At 46.5% G+C, this 20,921-nt stretch overlaps 1 protein-coding gene across 2 annotated transcripts in view; it reads right to left on the reverse strand.

The window, feature by feature from the left end:
* ASMTL (acetylserotonin O-methyltransferase like) overlaps nucleotides 1-11,810 on the reverse strand; it is a 62,944-nt gene extending 51,134 nt beyond the window's left edge. The window contains exons 1-2 of one of the 2 annotated variants that reach the window (XM_083172535.1): nucleotides 11,633-11,810; nucleotides 11,302-11,347 (exon numbers count right to left, since the gene is read on the reverse strand). The gene's annotated coding sequence lies outside the window, so the exon portion shown is untranslated. The remainder of the gene's footprint in view (nucleotides 1-11,301; nucleotides 11,348-11,632) is intronic. The other variant, XM_083172536.1, reaches the window with a different exon arrangement.
* Between the last annotated feature and the right edge of the window lie 9,111 nt (nucleotides 11,811-20,921).

Consider the following 20,921-nt stretch of genomic DNA (forward strand, 5'->3'; position numbering starts at 1 on the left):
TCCACAACATCTGGAGGGTCACAGGTTGAAGACATGTGACTTACAGGGTAAAAATGAGGTTGAAATGAGGTTGGTTTTGCCTTATAAATGATCGCCACTTAAAAAAATTCAGAGATCAGAATGCATCCCTCACCTCTGGTAAACCTTGGACCCTACTGAAAATGCCCCCTCGGCTTTGTTAACCCCTTCACGACATTTGACGTATATATACGTCATGGCCGGGATGTACTTCCCGACACATGACGTATATATACGTCATGACTTTAAACTGTCACTGCGTCTCGAGACGCAGTGACAGAGGGACGATGTCTGCTGTCCCTGACAGCAGACATGTCCCTGCATGCCCAGGGGGGGCTGCGATGTCGCCCCCCCGTCGGCGATCGCTGTGATTGGCTGTTCAGTGTGAACAGCCATTCACAGCGTTTTCCTGTGTTACCAGCGAATCGGACGCTTGGTAACACAGGTGTCAATCACCGCCGGGCGTCAGGGGGCATGAGGGGGTCATCGGTGACGATGACACCTCACCCCACCCTCACCCCACCTGCCCCCAAGGCTGTGATTGGTCCGTGGGACCCACGGACCAATCACAGCCAAGGCGCGACATTTAAACTACCGGTGACTGCGCTGCAGACGCCATTCCGGTCTGGAGTAGCGTGCAGAGCGGTCACCGTGCCTATCTGCCGTTATACTGACCTGATCCTTGCTCATACTTACCTGATCCTTGCAAATACCTTACCTGATTACCTGATCACTGCTTGTAGCGTGCTGGACGCTTCCTGGATCTGACTTCTTGGGACTTCCTGCTGCTGCTGCAGTGTGATAGAGAGATAGAGAGATAGAGAGAGAGAGATAGAGAGAGATAGAGAGATAGTGACAGAGAGAGCTATATTTTGTGTCTGCTACCCCCCCTTTTTGGGGGTGCAGGGGTTTTTTATATATAAATAACTGTCGCTGCTGCTGCAGTGTCATAGTGATAGATAGTGATAGATAGTGAGAGATAGTGATAGATAGTAATAGATAGTGAGAGATAGAGAGATTTGTGTCTGCTACCCCCCCTTTTTTGGGGGTGCAGGTTTTTTTTTTATATATATAACTGTCAGTGCTGCTGCTGCAGTGTCATAGTGATAGATAGTGATAGATAGTGAGAGATAGAGAGATAGAGAGAGATAGTGACAGAGAGTGATAGAGAGTGTATATTTTGTGTCTGCTACCCCCCCTTTTTGGGGGTGCAGGTTTTTTTTTATACATATAACTGTCAGTGCTGCTGCTGCAGTGTGATAGATAGTGATAGATAGTGATAGATAGTGAGAGATAGAGAGAGATAGTGACAGAGAGTGATAGAGAGTGTATATTTTGTGTCTGCTACCCCTGCCTTTTGTGCTGATCACTATATCTGAGGTGATCAGCAACTTTTTGGGGGTGCAGAGGTTTTTTTTTTTTATATATACCTGTCAGTTGCTGCCAGTTGCACCAAAGGTTGTGCACCTGCTGCCCCTCACTGGTAATCAGTGTCGCATCACTGATCACCTTTTTTTTTTTTTTTTGTGGGTGCTGTGTGGTCTTTTTTTAATTTTTTTTTTACACACACTGTGATTTTGTGGGTGTCCTGTGGCCACTGTGCGCTGATCAGTGACGTACATCACTGATCAGCTTTTTTCGGCACAGGGTTGATCTATTTTTTTTTTTTTTATCAAATTCCTGTTGCCTTTGAGCGCTGTTCAGTGACAGACGTTACTGACCAACATCTGTGCTCAATTTTTGGCGCAGGACCTTTTTTTTTTTTTTTTTAACCCCTTCAATTTTTTTTTTTTAACCCCTTCAATTTTTTTTTTTTTAACCCCTTCATTTTTTTTTTTTTTTGTATAAAGTATTTTTTTTGTTCTGCACTACATACACACAACACACTACATACCTCCCGGGTTGAAATAAAGTTTGTACCCCCCCCTACACTATACACGTGTTGAAACATTTCACTACCAGTAACACAAAAATAAAAATGTCATCCCAAATGTCATCCCAGTCATCCAGAAGAATGTATTCAGTGGAGGAGGCATATGCCATGCTTGCCTCTGATTCTGACACAGCCAGTGAGGCAAGCGGGGAATTTGAAGGATTCGTCTTAAGCTCCTCTTCCTCCTCTGGTGATGAGGGACCCCCTCAAAGACGCCCCCGTAGAGCAGCTGAGACCCCCCCCCCCAATAATTGATCTCGTATGGACCCCACCACCAGACAATTTTGAGCCCCAGGTTCCTGAGTTTTTGGCCATGCCAGGAATCCAATTTGATTCCACAGGTCTCAGAGAAATTGACTTTTTCAAATTATTTTTCTCTGATGATTTTATAAATTTAATGGTGGACCAAACTAATTTATATGCCCAGCAGTTTATTGCTCAAAACCCCACGTCATCATTTGCTAGGTGGACCCCTGTAGATGCAGTAGAGATGATGGCGTTTTGGGGTCTGGTGTTTCATATGGGCATAGTAAAAAAGCCACAAATTAGGCAATATTGGAGTACAGATGTTCTGTACAGCACCCCATTTTACCGTATGGCCATGACCCGGACTCGTTTTGAGGCAATCCATAAATTTATACATTACACCGATAATGCACAGTGCCCACCCAGAGATGATCCCACCTTTGACCGGCTATTCAAAGTCAGGCCGGTCATTGATTATTTCAGTGCCAAATTTGCAGAGCTATACATCCCTGAAAAATTTATTTGTATTGACGAGTCCCTTATACATTTTAAAGGAAGGGTTAAATTCCGCCAGTACCTTCCCAGTAAGAGGGCAAGGTATGGCATAAAAATGTATAAGCTGTGTGAAAGCACCACAGGGTACACCCACAGGTTTAGGGTATATGAAGGGAAGGATTCAAGAATTGAACCGCCAGAATGCCCCCCCTCCCTCGTAGGTGTTAGTGGCAAAATTGTCTGGGATTTAGTGCACCCCTTCCTGGATAAGGGTTATCACCTCTATGTGGATAACTTTTACACCAGCATCCCCCTGTTTAAGGCCCTTGGTTCAAGAGGTACAGCAGCTTGCGGTACTGTGCGCAAGAACCAAAGAGGCCTCCCCAAAACACACATTGCCCAAGTAATGAGAAGGGGTGAAAGCAGGGGAATATGCACCGAAAATATGTTGTTGGTCAAATATAAGGACAAGAGGGATGTCCTTATACTGACAACAATTCATGGAGACAGTACCACCTCCATCCCTGTACGAGGTACCAGTACCCACACCTCCAAACCAAATTGTATCCTAGATTACAATAAGTACATGGGCGGAGTGGATCTTTCAGATCAGGTACTGAAGCCGTACAGTGCCCTGCGGAAAACAAATATCTGGTACAAGAAGGTGGCCGTGTATATCATCCAGATGGCACTGTATAACGCTTACGTGCTATTCCGTTCTACCGGCCAGAGGGGGACATTTATGCACTTTCAAGAGGAAGTCATAAAGGGCCTAATATTTGGGAACCAGCAGGCAGAGGGCCCCAGTACTTCTAGTACTGGCCCCCGTATTGTACCAGGGCAGCATTTTCCCAACGAAATCCCCTCCACTGCAAGAAAGGGAAGGACACAAAAAAGGTGCAAAGTTTGCTATAAAAAGGGAATAAGAAAGGAAACTATTTTCCACTGTGAAACTTGCCCCGACAAACCCGGCCTATGTATAAAGGAGTGTTTCAAAATATACCACACATCGATGGATTACTAGGTTCATCATTTCACCGTGCATCGGGGGTCTTGCTAATGCCACATAGCACCCACCATTCATTCCACCAGAATCTGAGCTGCAAAATCCAAAAATCACTCCTTCCCTTCTGAGTCCTTCCATGCACCCAACTGGTATTTTTTGGTCACATGTGAGGCATTGCCGTACTCTGGAGAAATGGGGGCACAGATTTTGGGGTGCTTTGTCTCCTTCATTCCTTGTGAAAATGAAAAATTTTGAGCCAGAACTGCATTTTTGTGTAAAAAAAATGTAATTTTTCATTGTCACAGCCCAGTTGTACCAAAATTGGTGAAACCCCTGGGGGTTTGAAATGTACACTATACCCCTAGATGAATTCCCTGAGGGGTGTAGTTTGCAAAATGGGGTCACTTGTGGGGGGGTTCCACTGTATTGGTAATGCAACATAGCACCCACCATTCATTCCACCAAAATCTGTGCTGCCAAATCCAAAAATCACTCCTTCCCTTCTGAGTCCTGCCATGCACCCAACTGGTATTTTTTGGTCACATGTGAGGCATTGCCGTACTCGGGAGAAATTGGGGCACAGATTTTGGGGTGCTATGTCTCCTTCATTCCTTGTGAAAATGAAAAATTTTGAGCCAGAACTGCATTTTTGTGTAAAAAAATGTAATTTTTCATTGTCACAGCCCAGTTGTACCAAAATTGGTGAAACCCCTGGGGGTTTGAAATGTACACTATACCCCTAGATGAATTCCCTGAGGGGTGTAGTTTGCAAAATGGGGTCACTTGTGGGGGGGTTCCACTGTATTGGTAATGCAACATAGCACCCACCATTCATTCCACCAAAATCTGTGCTGCCAAATCCAAAAATCACTCCTTCCCTTCTGAGTCCTGCCATGCGCCCCACTGGTATTTTTTGGTCACATGTGAGGCATTGCCGTACTCGGGAGAAATTGGGGCACAGATTTTGGGGTGCTTTGTCTCCTTCATTCCTTGTGAAAATGAAAAATTTTGAGCCAGAACTGCATGTTTGTGTAAAAAAATGTAATTTTCCATTTTCACATCCCAGTTGTACCAAAATTGGTGAAACCCCTGGGGGTTTGAAATGTACACTATACCCCTAGATGAATTCCCTGAGGGGTGTACTTTGCAAAATGGGGTGACTTGTGGGGGGGTTCCACTGTATTGGTGCTTTGGGAGTCTTGCTAATGCAACATGGCACCCACCATTCATTCCACCAAAATCTGTGCTGCCAAATCCAAAAATCACTCCTTCCCTTCTGAGTCCTGCCATGCGCCCCACTGGTATTTTTTGGTCACATGTGAGGCATTGCCGTACTCGGGAGAAATTGGGGCACAGATTTTGGGGTGCTTTGTCTCCTTCATTCCTTGTGAAAATGAAAAATTTTGAGCCAGAACTGCATGTTTGTGTAAAAAAATGTAATTTTCCATTTTCACATCCCAGTTGTACCAAAATTGGTGAAACCCCTGGGGGTTTGAAATGTACACTATACCCCTAGATGAATTCCCTGAGGGGTGTACTTTGCAAAATGGGGTGACTTGTGGGGGGGTTCCACTGTATTGGTGCTTTGGGAGTCTTGCTAATGCAACATGGCACCCACCATTCATTCCACCAAAATCTGTGCTGCCAAATCCAAAAATCACTCCTTCCCTTCTGAGTCCTGCCATGCGCCCCACTGGTATTTTTTGGTCACATGTGAGGCATTGCCGTACTCGGGAGAAATTGGGGCACAGATTTTGGGGTGCTTTGTCTCCTTCATTCCTTGTGAAAATGAAAAATTTTGAGCCAGAACTGCATGTTTGTGTAAAAAAATGTAATTTTCCATTTTCACATCCCAGTTGTACCAAAATTGGTGAAACCCCTGGGGGTTTGAAATGTACACTATACCCCTAGATGAATTCCCTGAGGGGTGTACTTTGCAAAATGGGGTGACTTGTGGGGGGGTTCCACTGTATTGGTGCTTTGGGAGTCTTGCTAATGCAACATGGCACCCACCATTCATTCCACCAAAATCTGTGCTGCCAAATCCAAAAATCACTCCTTCCCTTCTGAGTCCTGCCATGCGCCCCACTGGTATTTTTTGGTCACATGTGAGGCATTGCCGTACTCGGGAGAAATTGGGGCACAGATTTTGGGGTGCTTTGTCTCCTTCATTCCTTGTGAAAATGAAAAATTTTGAGCCAGAACTGCATGTTTGTGTAAAAAAATGTAATTTTCCATTTTCACATCCCAGTTGTACCAAAATTGGTGAAACCCCTGGGGGTTTGAAATGTACACTATACCCCTAGATGAATTCCCTGAGGGGTGTACTTTGCAAAATGGGGTGACTTGTGGGGGGGTTCCACTGTATTGGTGCTTTGGGAGTCTTGCTAATGCAACATGGCACCCACCATTCATTCCACCAAAATCTGTGCTGCCAAATCCAAAAATCACTCCTTCCCTTCTGAGTCCTGCCATGCGCCCCACTGGTATTTTTTGGTCACATGTGAGGCATTGCCGTACTCGGGAGAAATTGGGGCACAGATTTTGGGGTGCTTTGTCTCCTTCATTCCTTGTGAAAATGAAAAATTTTGAGCCAGAACTGCATGTTTGTGTAAAAAAATGTAATTTTCCATTTTCACATCCCAGTTGTACCAAAATTGGTGAAACCCCTGGGGGTTTGAAATGTACACTATACCCCTAGATGAATTCCCTGAGGGGTGTACTTTGCAAAATGGGGTGACTTGTGGGGGGGTTCCACTGTATTGGTGCTTTGGGAGTCTTGCTAATGCAACATGGCACCCACCATTCATTCCACCAAAATCTGTGCTGCCAAATCCAAAAATCACTCCTTCCCTTCTGAGTCCTGCCATGCGCCCCACTGGTATTTTTTGGTCACATGTGAGGCATTGCCGTACTCGGGAGAAATTGGGGCACAGATTTTGGGGTGCTTTGTCTCCTTCATTCCTTGTGAAAATGAAAAATTTTGAGCCAGAACTGCATGTTTGTGTAAAAAAATGTAATTTTCCATTTTCACATCCCAGTTGTACCAAAATTGGTGAAACCCCTGGGGGTTTGAAATGTACACTATACCCCTAGATGAATTCCCTGAGGGGTGTACTTTGCAAAATGGGGTGACTTGTGGGGGGGTTCCACTGTATTGGTGCAACATAGCACCCACCATTCATTCCACCAAAATCTGTGCTGCAAAATCCAAAAATCACTCCTTCCCTTCTGAGTCCTGCCATGCACCCAACTGGTATTTTTTGGTCACATGTGAGGCATTTCCGTACTCGGGAGAAATTGGGGCACAGATTTTGGGGTGCTTTGTCTCCTTCATTCCTTGTGAAAATAAAAAATTTTGAGCCATAACTGCATGTTTGTGTAAAAAAATGTAATTTTCCATTTTCACATCCCAGTTGTATCAAAATTGGTGAAACCCCTGGGGGTTTGAAATGTACACTATACCCCTAGATGAATTCCCTGAGGGGTGTACTTTGCAAAATGGGGTGACTTGTGGGGGGGTTCCACTGTATTGGTGCTTTGGGAGTCTTGCTAATGCAACATGGCACCCACCATTCATTCCACCAAAATCTGTGCTGCCAAATCCAAAAATCACTCCTTCCCTTCTGAGTCCTGCTATGCGCCCCACTGGTATTTTTTGGTCACATGTGAGGCATTGCCGTACTCGGGAGAAATTGGGGCACAGATTTTGGGGTGCTTTGTCTCCTTCATTCCTTGTGAAAATGAAAAATTTTGAGCCAGAACTGCATGTTTGTGTAAAAAAATGTAATTTTCCATTTTCACATCCCAGTTGTACCAAAATTGGTGAAACCCCTGGGGGTTTGAAATGTACACTATACCCCTAGATGAATTCCCTGAGGGGTGTAGATTGCAAAATGGGGTGACTTGTGGGGAAGGTTCCTAACTTTTAGCACTTATGGTGCCTAGAAACCTACATGGTGCCTAAAAAAAAATCTCATAAAAAGGAGGCTCCAAAATCAAGTAGGTGCTCCTTCTATTATGAAGCCTGTGGTTTGGTCAACGTGCACACTAGGGCCACATATAGGATATTTTTGAAAACACAAGAATTGGGGGAATCAATTTTTAGTCACATTTCTCTAGTAAAATCTACTGTATTTGTTAGAAAAATGTATTAAAATTGAAACTCTGCAAAAAAAAAGAAATTTTGAAATTTCACCTACACTTTGTTTTAATTCCTGTGAAACACCTAAAGGGTTAACAAACTTCCAAAATGCTGTTTTGAATACTGTGAGGGGTGCAGTTTTTGAAATGGCATCATTTATGGGGGTGTCTCACATACAAGTCCCTCAAAGTCACATCAGAACTGAACTGGTCCCTAAAAAAATCAGTGTTTGAAATTTTCTTGAAAATTTGAGAATTTGCTAGTCATATTTGAAGCCTCCTAGTGTCCAAAAAAATGAAAAGGGGGTTGAAATAATGATGGCAACATAAAGTAGACATATGGTCTATGTTAGTTATTAACTATTTTGAGTGGTATGATTATTTGTCTCACAAGCAGAAAATTTAACATTTTGCATATTGCTAAATTTTCCATTTTTTCACGATATTTTGGTATTTTTCACAAAAAAACACAGACTGTATCGACCAAAATTTACCACTAACTTGAAGTACAATGTGTCACGAGAAAACAATCTCAAAATCACTGGGATAAGTAAAAGCAAAAAAAAGTTATCCCCACTTAAGTGAGACATGTCAGATTTGAAAAAAAGGGCTCTGTCATGAAGGCACAAACTGGCTCTGTCATGAAGGGGTTAATTAGCAACTTGTGGACATTAAATACACTTATTTAATTTTTTTCCAATCACTGTGGTAGCTAAGTGTCCTAAAATGTGTTGGTACTCAGTAACTGTTAACGTGTAGCCTAAATAAGGATCTGGTTAGACCAATGCATTGCAGCCACAACTATTGGTGTGTACACACGGTACAATTCAGCATACAATTTTGACTATATAGTCAAAATCGCATCGGGATTGCATGCAGATCTCACAGGTTTTTTAACCTTGCGATCACTATGCGCGCTCCCACAAATCACAAATCGAAGCCAGATAGACAGAGCTGCATTGACTATACAGTACAGATCTGTACTATATAGTCAAAATTGCATGAGTGTCTCATGGCTTCCCCTGCGATTTGATCCCGATGTGATCCGATTGCATCAGGGTCCAATAGCGCGGCTGACAACCATGTGTACACACCATTTGTATAAGTAGTATTGCAATCATAAAGTAAATGTCAAATATGTTGTGTCTGCTTCTTTAATATCCTAGAAACAAGGTCAACTAGTGAATGCAGGTGAAACGCAACAACAGCCCTACAGGTTAGTAATCCAGACCAGACTTTGATCAGTACTTTTTAGAAATCTGATGCATGGCCAGAAACAAAAGGGCTGTTTAATATTTACATATTAACCACTGCAATATGTGGACACAATTGTATAATCACTGCACGTTTAGCTGACACTTCAGTTAAATTGTCAAACAGAACCTAAACAAAATCTGCTGTACAATGCAGACTACAAATATGTAACTCAGCCTAATCTAGGGCCACAAAAAGTGAAATCTTCCATAAACACAAACCTTTTTTTTTTTTTTTCAATGATTAAATACATTTCCAGTTCTCTTTTTTGGATATCTTTAAAAAAATCTTTAAATTCACACTACATACCACAATGCATACTTCAATCATTTTATGTTTCATGTTAAGATATCCAGAATTTGGATATACTGAAATTGGAATGTCAATGACATGCATAAATGGGCCAAATTCACATTCATTTGGTTTAATCATTTATCAATGAGGACTAAAACAAGAAATGGCTAGCAAAAGATTAACCATCAATGGTGCCGCTACTGTTTAGCATCAATGGCATGCCCCATCAATGGTTTCATCTACCGACAGACATCCCTTTGCTCTGCAATAAGAGTGGCAGCAGGCCAATCAAGAGGGGAAGGAGGGGCTTAGTGACACATCATGTGCTTGGCTAAAGTCTGTGTCTCCTGCAATGGGGAACATAAATACACTTTTATTAATGAGATCTATATATGAACCAATTAATGGTGGTCAGGGCAGCCGAGAGGTATGCCGGGCCTGGTAAAATGTTGCGGTGTGGCCTAATCATGGAAGGCGTGGCCACCTCCCGCAATTAGGCCATACACCCAAAATGCTTAGAGGGGGTTGATAAAACACTCTAAAGTCGAGGGGGGGGGGGGTGTTATTGCCTCCCCTCAGCAGCAGCAGCAGCACACATCTACAACATGTGTTGTGCTGACAACAGGCTTAGCATAAGCTCTCACGCTGTCAGTGAGACGCTCATACTGAGCCTGCTGTCAGCACACCACATGCTGCAGAGGTGTGTGCTGCTGCTGCACGGGAGGGACAGAGGGGGAAGGGGAGGGGGAAGGGGAGGGGGAAGGGGAGGGGGAAGGATTCAGACTGGGGCCCCTGCCGGGCCCCTCCAGCAAGCCCGGCCCCAGGTAATTAGTACCCGCTCCCCCCTCTCAGCTGCCCTGATGATTTTAACCACATCTTGTTAGGCACAGTGAATTGCAAGGCAAAGCTATATGGCATGATTCAACAACATTTGAATACACCTGTAGTATGGCAAGTAGTTTGCAGATTGAGGAACTCCTAGCCAGACACTTCACATTGGTAGAATGCAGAGAAGCCAGCAAACCAGCCAGTGCTGTAAATAGTACTCATTGCCTATCTAACATATACTGACTGGGCGCTGTGTGTCATTACTATGTATTACGAGGGAAGGTTAAATTGAGTACGTATTTTTTTAATGAGTTTTTTTTTTTTTTCAATGAGATTTTATTATTAGATTTTAGCTAAATATTTAGCTTTAAAATGAGGAGCGGGGGTGAGAAGGTATGGTAGATCATGGTACTGTAGTTCTGACACATGTAATACCGCTTTCAGACCGCACTCCGAACACGGCTTATTGCCATGTTCGCGGGGCCTAAACACGGGTCACGGTGCGGTCTGAAAAGGCCACCACGGGTCGAGCAACTCGGGTGTTCAACCCTGGTAATGACCAGGGTTGAACACGGCTATGACCCGTGTCAAGTGCAGTGTGAACGGGTGCCTGGGTCGAGCGACCCGTGTCCCGTTCACAGTATGGAGGAGGCAGCACTGTCAGCTCCAAGTACTGCCTCCTCCCGAGCCCCCGATGACGCGCCGCCGCCCAGCACCGCCCCATGTGACGTCACCGACTCGGCAATATGCCGTGTCGATGTCGGAACTTTCAGACCGCATTGCCGTGTTGCTCTGGGGATGGGACCCGTGTCCTAATCCCGTGTGCGACACGGCATTTGCGATCTGAAAGTAGTATTAGTAGATTATGAATTTAAACAGATACAAAACAACCAGAATTTTATATGCACATTGTAACAAATTTCAGACATTGATTGTTTTGCTTTTGTTATTTGTAGAAACAACACTTTTTCCCCAAAAAATAATAAGTCCGCAACAAAATAAATGTGTGCGCGCCCATCTAGCATATCTTGATTTTCACCTGGACTGCCAACCAATGAGGCACAATGAAATGGATCACACATACCTGTGTCTGGGTGAAGAGTGAAGTACTGTCAGATGGAACTTTTATCCTAGGATAAGGAAACATAACATGGCTAGTGATGTCACTATAATACAATACTCGTGCTTAACCCTGTATTCATGCATTAGTAACTATGAGAAGATAGTGGGAATCACTGGTGTTAAAGCACATACACTGATCAAAAGGTTATATTACAGGCTGCGGTTATCAGTGCCAGACGGCTATCACTCAGCATACAGCAGCACATACAGTAGGAAGCACATGTCACCGTGCAGCATTCCCAACGCTCTGTGCAACAGTTAAGTTATTTACCTGCAACAGCCACATTACTTACTATGCCTCAGTCTCTCCGGCTTCTCACACAGCTGGGCGGTGCGCATAAGGACAACCGACCTGACACGGGACAGAGACAATCCCCACTATCTGTCTGTCACTGTCTCTTTCCCTGTCAAAGTATGAAAACTAGAGTTAGCAATGTGATGGTAATTATCAGTAACATTTCGTGAGCTTTCGTTTGGTGCGGCGTCCATTTTGTTGTGGATCAACGTTCACTGAATCAGGGCAATCATCTACCACAAAATGTCTCCTCTAGCGGTATCCTTTCCTCAGCTCTGTCACAGCAAGCAGAATTGTGCATAGATCACCGTGGTTCTGCTTGCGCCTTTGGCGTCCCCATTTCAGGAGGCTCGGCGCCATATTGTTGACGATAAAGTCGCTAGATGGCAGCTGCTAGAGCACAAGTCATAGCCTGCTCCTTCTCTGTGTAATAATGGGTAATACTGTATTAGCTACAGGCAGACTGACACTTAATACAGTATAGTCTTTTCTCATTCCTATACAAACAGAGGTTCCCAAATTGCAGTGCATTTAATGATATTAAACAAATCTACTGTAAAGTACAAATTTTAGTATTTAATACCAAGAAATATATAAGTTGGGAAATATACCTTCTTTACTTCAAGGTATCCAGATGATAGGTCGACCCCATGATAAGGTGTGTAAAAGTTCGACACATGAAAAGGTTGACATAAATGTTTCATTCTTGTTAATATCCAGAGCTGGCCCTAGCCTAAATGATGCCCCAGGCAAGATTTTGGCTGGTGCCCCCTAGCACCGCCACTAGTTCTGCCTCTGACCCTGCTCCCCTTTCCCAGCACCATCAACCCTCATCATAGCAGTCATCATTTTGGTGCTCCTACCCGCAATATTTTAAATAGTAACAGTGCACACATTCGGTGCGCAGCCCAAACAGGGGTGTGTTCTTGCTGAGAAGGGGCATGGCCACACAATAGTACCCCCAATTCAAATTATGCCACACAGTAGTGCAACTTGTGTGATGTAACTTTATACGTTACATCACACAGTAGTACCACTTTACCTTATATACATTACTCCTCACATTATTCACATTATACCCTTAGAAAAAAATCCTGAGAAAATATTGTATTTTAAGCACCTCCATGGCCACACTGCAACCCAGCACAAAGCAGTGTGTGCTGGGCAGAGGAGAAGAGCTGCAGCTGCTGCTGTCACTTAAGGGGAGGGGGCCCGGGGCCCCCACTGGGCCCTCTCATCAGACTTTGGCCTGGGTAATTTGTACCCCCTACCCCTTTCTCTCGGCACCCCTGATAATACCACACAGTAATGCCCCTTACACATGACACATATTATTAATGTCCTTATAACCATAATGCCCCTTACACATTATGCCAACCTTTATTAATGCCCTTCATACACATAATGTCACACATAATGCCCCTTACACATGTTGCACATTATTAATGCCCTTATACACATGACACACATAATGCCTGTTACACATATGTCGCACATTATTAATGCATTAATACATGACACACATAATGCCCCCTTACACATATGCCGAACACTATTGCACAACCAACCCACCCGCAGACAGCACTCGCACAGCCGCTAACACTGTGACCTCTGCCTCTGCTTGGATACAGATGTTTCCTCATACATCTTGACTCAATAGGCCATGCAGCTCCTGGCCAGTTCTGCTAACGTTGGGTGCCTTTTTTTCTAAAAATTCGTCTTATTTGCATTGTTATGACCAGCACACACAAGGAGCTTCCGATGATTAAAATGATATGCGGCATGCCTATATTTTGTGTGGGACTGTGGCTGTACCTGCATACGGAATGCTATGTTACAGTGATTTCCATATACACTATTTCATATGCAGATACAGCCTCACTCACACACAGAATATAGGCATGCTGCATATCATTTTAATCAGCAGAAGCTGCTGATGCCCCTAGGCATTCCAAATGCCTAGGCCAGGACAGGCCAACTTGTGGCTCGCCAGATGCTGTGCAACTACAAATCCCAGCATGCCTTGCCACAGTTTTAACACTCCCTTATAGCAAAACTGTGGCAAGGCATGATGGGATTTGTAGTTTGACAACATCTGGAGAGCCACGGGTTGGCCAGGCCTGCCCTAGGCAATTGCCTAGTTTGCCTATGCCTAAGGCCGGCCCTGTTAATATCAGACTGCCACCAGTGGCCATCAGTATAAACAATAATGGTGTTAGCTAATCATCTGTGATCAATGTTCATCCTTTGTTTATAAATCGCCACCACCTCCTCTATTGCACTGTACACACTAGACTTTAAAAAAAAGCCACCACTTACGCTAGTTACGTTAGCCACCACATAAGGATTTTCAGCTAGGGAACCTTTGTCCATGGCACCCTCCTGTGTCCGCAACACCATGTATTACCATTAGTAAAGTTGTCAAGCCCGAAGCGTGGCAAGTGAAGTGAGGGGACTATAGTGCTACGTAAGTTCCGTAGCATAAGCGGTGGCTGCAAAGATGAGGAAGTACCAGAAAACAATATCGTTTAGAAGGGCCCTTCTGAGCGATATCTTTTGTTACGCTCAATATCATTAAATATGTGGGTTTTTTTAACAACAACACCCCCCCCCCCAACCACCACCACCACCACCCTCGCGTCCCCCAACATGAAATGAGGGTCGATTTTGGCAATGTGGCGAATGACCTGCATGTTCAGCATGTATGCTCAATTCGTCCACCAGCGGCCATTATTATTATTTATGACATCAGACACAGTGCTGGTCATCTAGGGTGTACAGGGCTTAAGTGGACAGCATGACTGCTTGTCGTTATTATTTCTCTTCAACCTATTTTCTGCAGATTTAAATTTGTATCATTATTCTTTTTTAATCTATGATATGTTGTGTATAAATTTCATTTTAGAAATATATTCGTTTCTAAAGTAATAGCACTAAATTCAGTGCTTCCTAAATGTGGGCCAGGTTATAAAGACATTCATTCTAAAGTACAGACGGCTTATTTAGAGGTTGTGAAATCCGAAGGTCAAGGTGCCGATGGATCCAGGTAACTATTTGAAACCTTGCTTCCCCTAGCCCTGCAGTCTACCACTCCCCCTGGTGCCTAAACTTGCAATACAGTATACAGTCACAATATTACAGCTCCAGATACTGTATATCCATATAAGTCCAAACATGGGTTCATATAAAACAAATCAATAAAATGAGAAAAACAAGGGAGAAGGGCACAACAAAGTTTTATTTATATATATATACCACCCAAGTCCTTGGAGCTAGAGAATTCTGCCCGTACTCTTGATGAGTGGAGCTAATTGATACAGCTGTGCGGGGTTAATTCCAAGTGTAATGTAATGTAACATATATACAGTATATGATGTGGAGGTCCGGAACTCCAGTTGTCTAGATCAGGAATCCCCTTTTAAGCAAATTAAGGCTGGGTATTCACTAAATAATGTGTACCCAGCACGACATTGGGAGCAACGGACCCAGCAATGATGCCTGCATGGCCTAGTTCATATGAACTTTTCAATCCCGGCAATGGCGAGCAATAGCAGGGTGGGAGCGAGGGCCGACAGAGGATGTCGCTGACGATGTGCAGGCAGGGCCGGCGCTACCAATAGGCAACTCTAGGCATTTGCCTAGGGTGCCGGCCACTGGAGGGCGGCAGTTTGCAGCAGGTCCCCCTCCCGGATGGCAGTGAGTGGCACCCCCCCACTCCCTCCGAAGTGACTAAGCGGTTACTGTGTGCAGGAGCGTGCATCTTTAGTGACATAGGACCTTTTTCAGGTCCGTTGGCTGTGGCCGCTCATTCGCACGGGGTCCGATAGGCGCATTTCTGTGCACTGGTGCACTCTGTTCACATCCTTGTGTGTGGAGGGCGGGGGGCGGGGCGCTGGCCTTGTCCATTAGCTTATGCGAATGCCTAGTGATTCATGGTCGTTCCCATTAGAACACTGGGCATTCTCATGCTAATAGCCAATGGTGTGGGTGTGGGGAGCATGCAGCTGACATCAGCTGCCCGTCCACTTCCCCTCGAGTGTCCACGCATATAATAAGTGACTTTAGAGTCACTTTTATATTGTGTGCGCCTTCACCATCATTTGATGGTCACCGATCATCGAATGATGGGGGCGGATACCACAAGGATGCGAATGGATGTTACTGTGTAACATCCGTTCGCAAGCCATGTATGCAAATCCACCTTGCGACTCAAACAAGTCAACCAGAATAACCCCCATAGTGCATACACACTAAAGGATTTTTTTATTTTGTTGTTTCAACCCGACCGAATTGGCAAAATACTTCACACTATCATCTATTGTGTATCCAGCATTACATTCAGTGATATAAAGGCTTTAGCAAAGGTGGTTTAGTTAGTACCTCAGTTATTTTGATTTAACCATCTGTGCTAAAACCAGGAAATCACTAAAACCTGCACTAGGGGTTACATTTACTAAAGCTAAAAATGAAAATAGGTGATGTTGACCATAACAACTATTCATATTCTGTTTATCAATTTCTAGTTTGCAATAGAGAAATGATAGACATAATCTGATTGGTTGCTATGGACAGCAAAAAGTTGGTGAATGCCTGGTGTAGACACTCTGCAAAACACTGTAATATGTAGGCTCTATATCAGACATTTTCAACCGGTGTGCCGCGGCCAGCTGACAGGTGTGCCGCCATGCCTCGGGTCACGGCGACTCACCAGCGGAGTTTCACTTTGACAAGTGGGACGGGCAGGCGGTTTGGCATCATGCTGGACGTTGTGGGTTGTGTGTGGTTGCGCGGCGCTGAGTGGCTGTCCGGGAATGCTTCCCCGCCCGCCCCCTGTCAGTGTGCGTCCATGTGCGCACCGCCCGCCCGCTCACGGCTTCCCCGCTGTGCACTGTCCGGGACTCGAGAGACAAGCTGTGCTGCTATGCAATAATCATATATCCCGCTGGACCACTAGCCAATGGGCGCTTGCGGTCCAGCAGCCAATCAACTGGTGGCTGCTGGACTGCAAGCGCCCATTGGCTAGTGGTCCAGCAGAGATATGAATATTACATAGCAGCACAGCAAGTCTCTCTCTCGTACATAGCGGGGGAGCCGTGAGCGGGCGGGCGGTGCGCACATGGACGCACACTGACAGGGGGGAGGGGTCCCAGCCACCCTCCCACCCCACTGCAGATACCCTCCCAGCCACCCTCCCACCCCACTGCAGATACCCTCCCAGCCACCCTCCCACCCCACTGCAGAAACCCTCCCAGCCACCCTCCCACCCCACTGCAGAAACCCTCCCAGCCACCCTCCCACCCCACTGCAGAAACCCTCCCAGCCACCCTCCCACCCCACTGCAGATACCCTCCCACCCCACTGCAGATACCCTCCCACCCCACTGCAGATACCCTCCCAGCCACCCTCCCACCCCACTGCAGATACCCTCCCAGCCACCCTCCCACCCCACTGCAGATACCCTCCCAGCCACCCTCCCACCCCACTGCAGATACCCTCCCACCCTACTGCTCCCACCCTCCCTCCCTGCCGCACACTACTGGCGGTGCATTGAATTGCAAATAGCGGACGGGAGCCAGGAGTGGGCCACTGCACAGTTCTGTCCCCCTTGGCAACGAGCAAATTCAGTCCACCTTGGCATCGAGCATGAAGGCCCTGGCATTGAGCATGTAGGTAAGTGGCACTTATGTGTCAAATGTGTATGGTGTGTTATATAGTATGTCATGGGCATTGCGGTGTGTTATATAGTATGTCATGGGCATTGCGGAGTGTTATATACAGATGGGGCCGGGCTCATCTTTGCAGGGGATGGCGATGGCGACGCCATTCGCCATTCCCTGCTCCCGCGCCATCTGTGTGTCGGAAGGGGACGCGCACGCACGAGGTGCGCGCGCGTCCCCTTCCGACGGTGCTGCCGTCCCCTTCCGACGGTCGCCCGGTGCCCACACCGGGCGCCCGCACCCCCCCACAGCCTCCTCGGGTCCCCCCAGCCCCCCTCGAGCGGGAGGCGGACAGTATTGCGTCCGCCTCGCCCGCCGGCCGCCCGGATACTGAGACGCACGTGCGTGGGGGACGCACGCGCGTCTCAGTCAGATGGCGCGCCGTGTTGCTGGCGGATCGCCAGCAGCATGCTGCTGGCGATTCGCCAGCAAGCATAAGGCCTGCCCTATCTGTAGTATGTCATGGGCAATGCGGAGTGTTATATAGTATGTCATGGGCATTGCGGAGTGTTATATAGTATGTCATGGGCATTGCGGAGTGTTATATAGTATGTCATGGGCATTGCGGAGTGTTATATAGTATGTCATGGGCATTGCGGAGTGTTATATAGTATGTCATGGGCATTGCGGAGTGTTATATAGTATGTCATGGGCATTGCGGAGTGTTATATAGTATGTCATGGGCATTGCGGAGTGTTATATAGTATGTCATGGGCATTGCGGAGTGTTATATAGTATGTCATGGGCATTGCGGAGTGTTATATAGTATGTCATCGGCATTGCGGAGTGTGATATATAGTATGTCATGGGCATTGCGGAGTGTTACATAGTATGTCATGGGCATCATGTGTGGGCTTATGTGTAATCGGAATTACAAAGTTCACTAAAATGTGCAATGGGCATTACGGTGTGTGGCATAACATGTAATGGCCATTATGGCATGTGGTATACTATATAATGGGTGTGCGGTGTGTTGGCATTATGTTGAAAAATTTGGCACGCGCCTTCGGCGCGCACTGTCATTATTGTCCCTCGTTTGCAAGAAATTTGTTGAGTCCTGGCATAATGTGTAATGGCCATTGCGGTATATGGCATAGCTTGTAATTGGCATCACGATGTGTGGCATAACTTGTAATGGCCATTAATGTGTGTGATATAACATGTAACTGGCATTATGGTATGCAAAATCAAGAATGAAATTGAAGCAAAGGTTTAAAAAAATCAACATAAGGCGGGACTGGGGCGGGTCAGGGGGTGGGCCAATGTCCGGGAATCTCTCAACAAAAAGGTGGTAACCCTACTTACAAGTGCGCAATATTTTTGGAATATCTGATTAAAAAATGTTGGTGTGCCTTGGCAATTTTGAAGTCTTGTCTGGTGTGCCGCGACCTGAAAAAGGTTGAAAATCACTGCTCTATATAACCAGGAAGAATATTAGATTAAAAAGAATTGCATCTGAAATGCAAAAAAGTTTTATTGTGCAGTTGATGAATGTTGAGAAGCAGGTTCATTTCCAGGGATACGTCTTTAGAATCTGGTAGAGTCCCTGTAAATAAGAACTTTTATATAACATAAGAAAAGAGGAGGATGTATGTGATGAGACAATGCAACAGTAACCCTAATAGTCTATGGTAGTAAATGTTGTAATGTGTGTAATACTCTTTTTACACCAGAGCCTTGACCCGAGTTATTGCCGCTCCAGTCCGGGCCGGGGCTTGGTGTAATTGGGCTAAAAAATAATAATGCGGGTCCTGTTCCCCGGCAATCTGACACGGGAAATGCTCAGGGTCAGACACAGGGCTTATCCGGGATTAGAGGCTGTGCAAATGGTACTTACCCAGGTCATTTGACCCGGAGAACGTCGTGAGAAGCTGATTGGTGCTTCTGTGGCTCTGGCAGATGATGTCAACTGCCGGAGACCTGCCCAGAGCAGCAGAAGCAGCGATACCAGACTGTTCTCTACACTACAGCAACAACCTGTTCTGCAAGCACTCTCCAAAGTATGTTTAAAGCCTCAACTGCAGCATCACACACTGGCTGTAATGCAGTGTGTCCCACAGCTTCACCATCAGCCTGACTGTTTGGCAGACCCCAAACCTGACATTTTCAGCATAATAAAGCAAAAAAAACTTGAAGAGTTTCCTGTTCCCTTTCTTGCGACCTCATCATAAACAGCCCAAAAAAGCCATTTTTAATGACAGCAGCAAGAAAGGCAGGGCTGATCCATATTGAGTGTAACAGGAAATAACCCAGATTGAAGCATACCTCCCAACATGACCCTCTCCAGGAGGGACACATTGCTCTGTTTCTGGACTTCTCCCTTAATTAATGATTGCCATTACCTGTGTTGAAGCCAGGGCCGGTGCCACCACTAGGCAGCCTTAGGCATTTGCCTGGGGCGCCGGCCATTGGAGGGCGGCACTTGCGAGCAGGTCAGCGGTGTGGAGCAAGGTGAGTGGAGTCTGCACCAGGCTCATCCCCCCCAGAAATCCAGTTAAGGCCCCACCAGCACCGCTCACACGCACCACCGCTGACATGCTGCCCCCGCCCGCCTGTGGACCGTGCGCCGGAGCAAGTCACCTGCACTACCTCTGACTTGCTGCGGCACCCGCACCCCCCTCCCCTCCCGTCCGTGGCCATGCATCATGCTGCCCGCCCGTGGACCGTGCGCTGTACGCCAGAGCAAGTCACCTGCACCACCCCATCCCCGTACAGTGACTCGCCGGTGGCCGGCGGGTCGCCCCCCCCGCCTGGGGCGCTGAGGTGCCTTGCACCGGCGCTGGTTGAAGCACCTTTCTAATCAATTAACCTGTGTGAAACAGGTGATGGCACTCATACATTATGAGAGAAGTCCAGAAACAGAGCAATGTGTCCTCCTGGAGACAGGGCCGGATTTGCCACTAGGCCCGTGAGGCACGGGACTAGGGGCGGCACCTATTAAGGGCGGCTAAAAGATGGTTAACAGGCCCACACTGGTAGTCTGGCAGGCACCCAGCATGGTGAAATGGACACACAGCGCGCTGTGTGTGCGCGCAGCCACCTGGAGCCAGCCGGGGACGGGTGCACTGTGCCTGTGTGCGGTGTGCCGCAAACTGCATCCACAGCAGGCACAACCCTGGCCGGCTCTTTCTGATGACAGTACGGGGAGCAATGCTGAACCAGGAAGTACAGTGCGTGTCCCCGTGTACTAGAGTACCGCTACACCACCAGCGGTTACACAGTTGTCATTAACAGTTTAGGGGCATGGCTAGAGCGATTGCGTCATTTTAGCCACGCCCCCGCCGTGCAATGCCGGTATTTTATGCATTGCACTGCAGGGAGCGGGGTTTAAGTGACGAGATCGCGTCATTTGACCCACGGAACCCACCACGCCCCCCCCCCCCTCCGCTGGAGATGCAGGACAATGCGGGAGGGTTGCCATCCTCTCCGGGGGCCGGGAGGGGGACCCGATTTCCGGGACCCTCTCGGCCATTCCGGGAGGGTAGCCAACCCTGGTGTAGTCTGGTTCACTGTCATAATTGCCCAGCCAATCCCGGCTTCTCAGTGGGTATATGTATGTTGGGAAATACA

The sequence above is a fragment of the Crinia signifera genome, chromosome 2, assembly GCF_055691185.1.
Source record: "Crinia signifera chromosome 2, ASM5569118v1, whole genome shotgun sequence".
Taxonomy (NCBI): domain Eukaryota; kingdom Metazoa; phylum Chordata; class Amphibia; order Anura; family Myobatrachidae; genus Crinia; species Crinia signifera.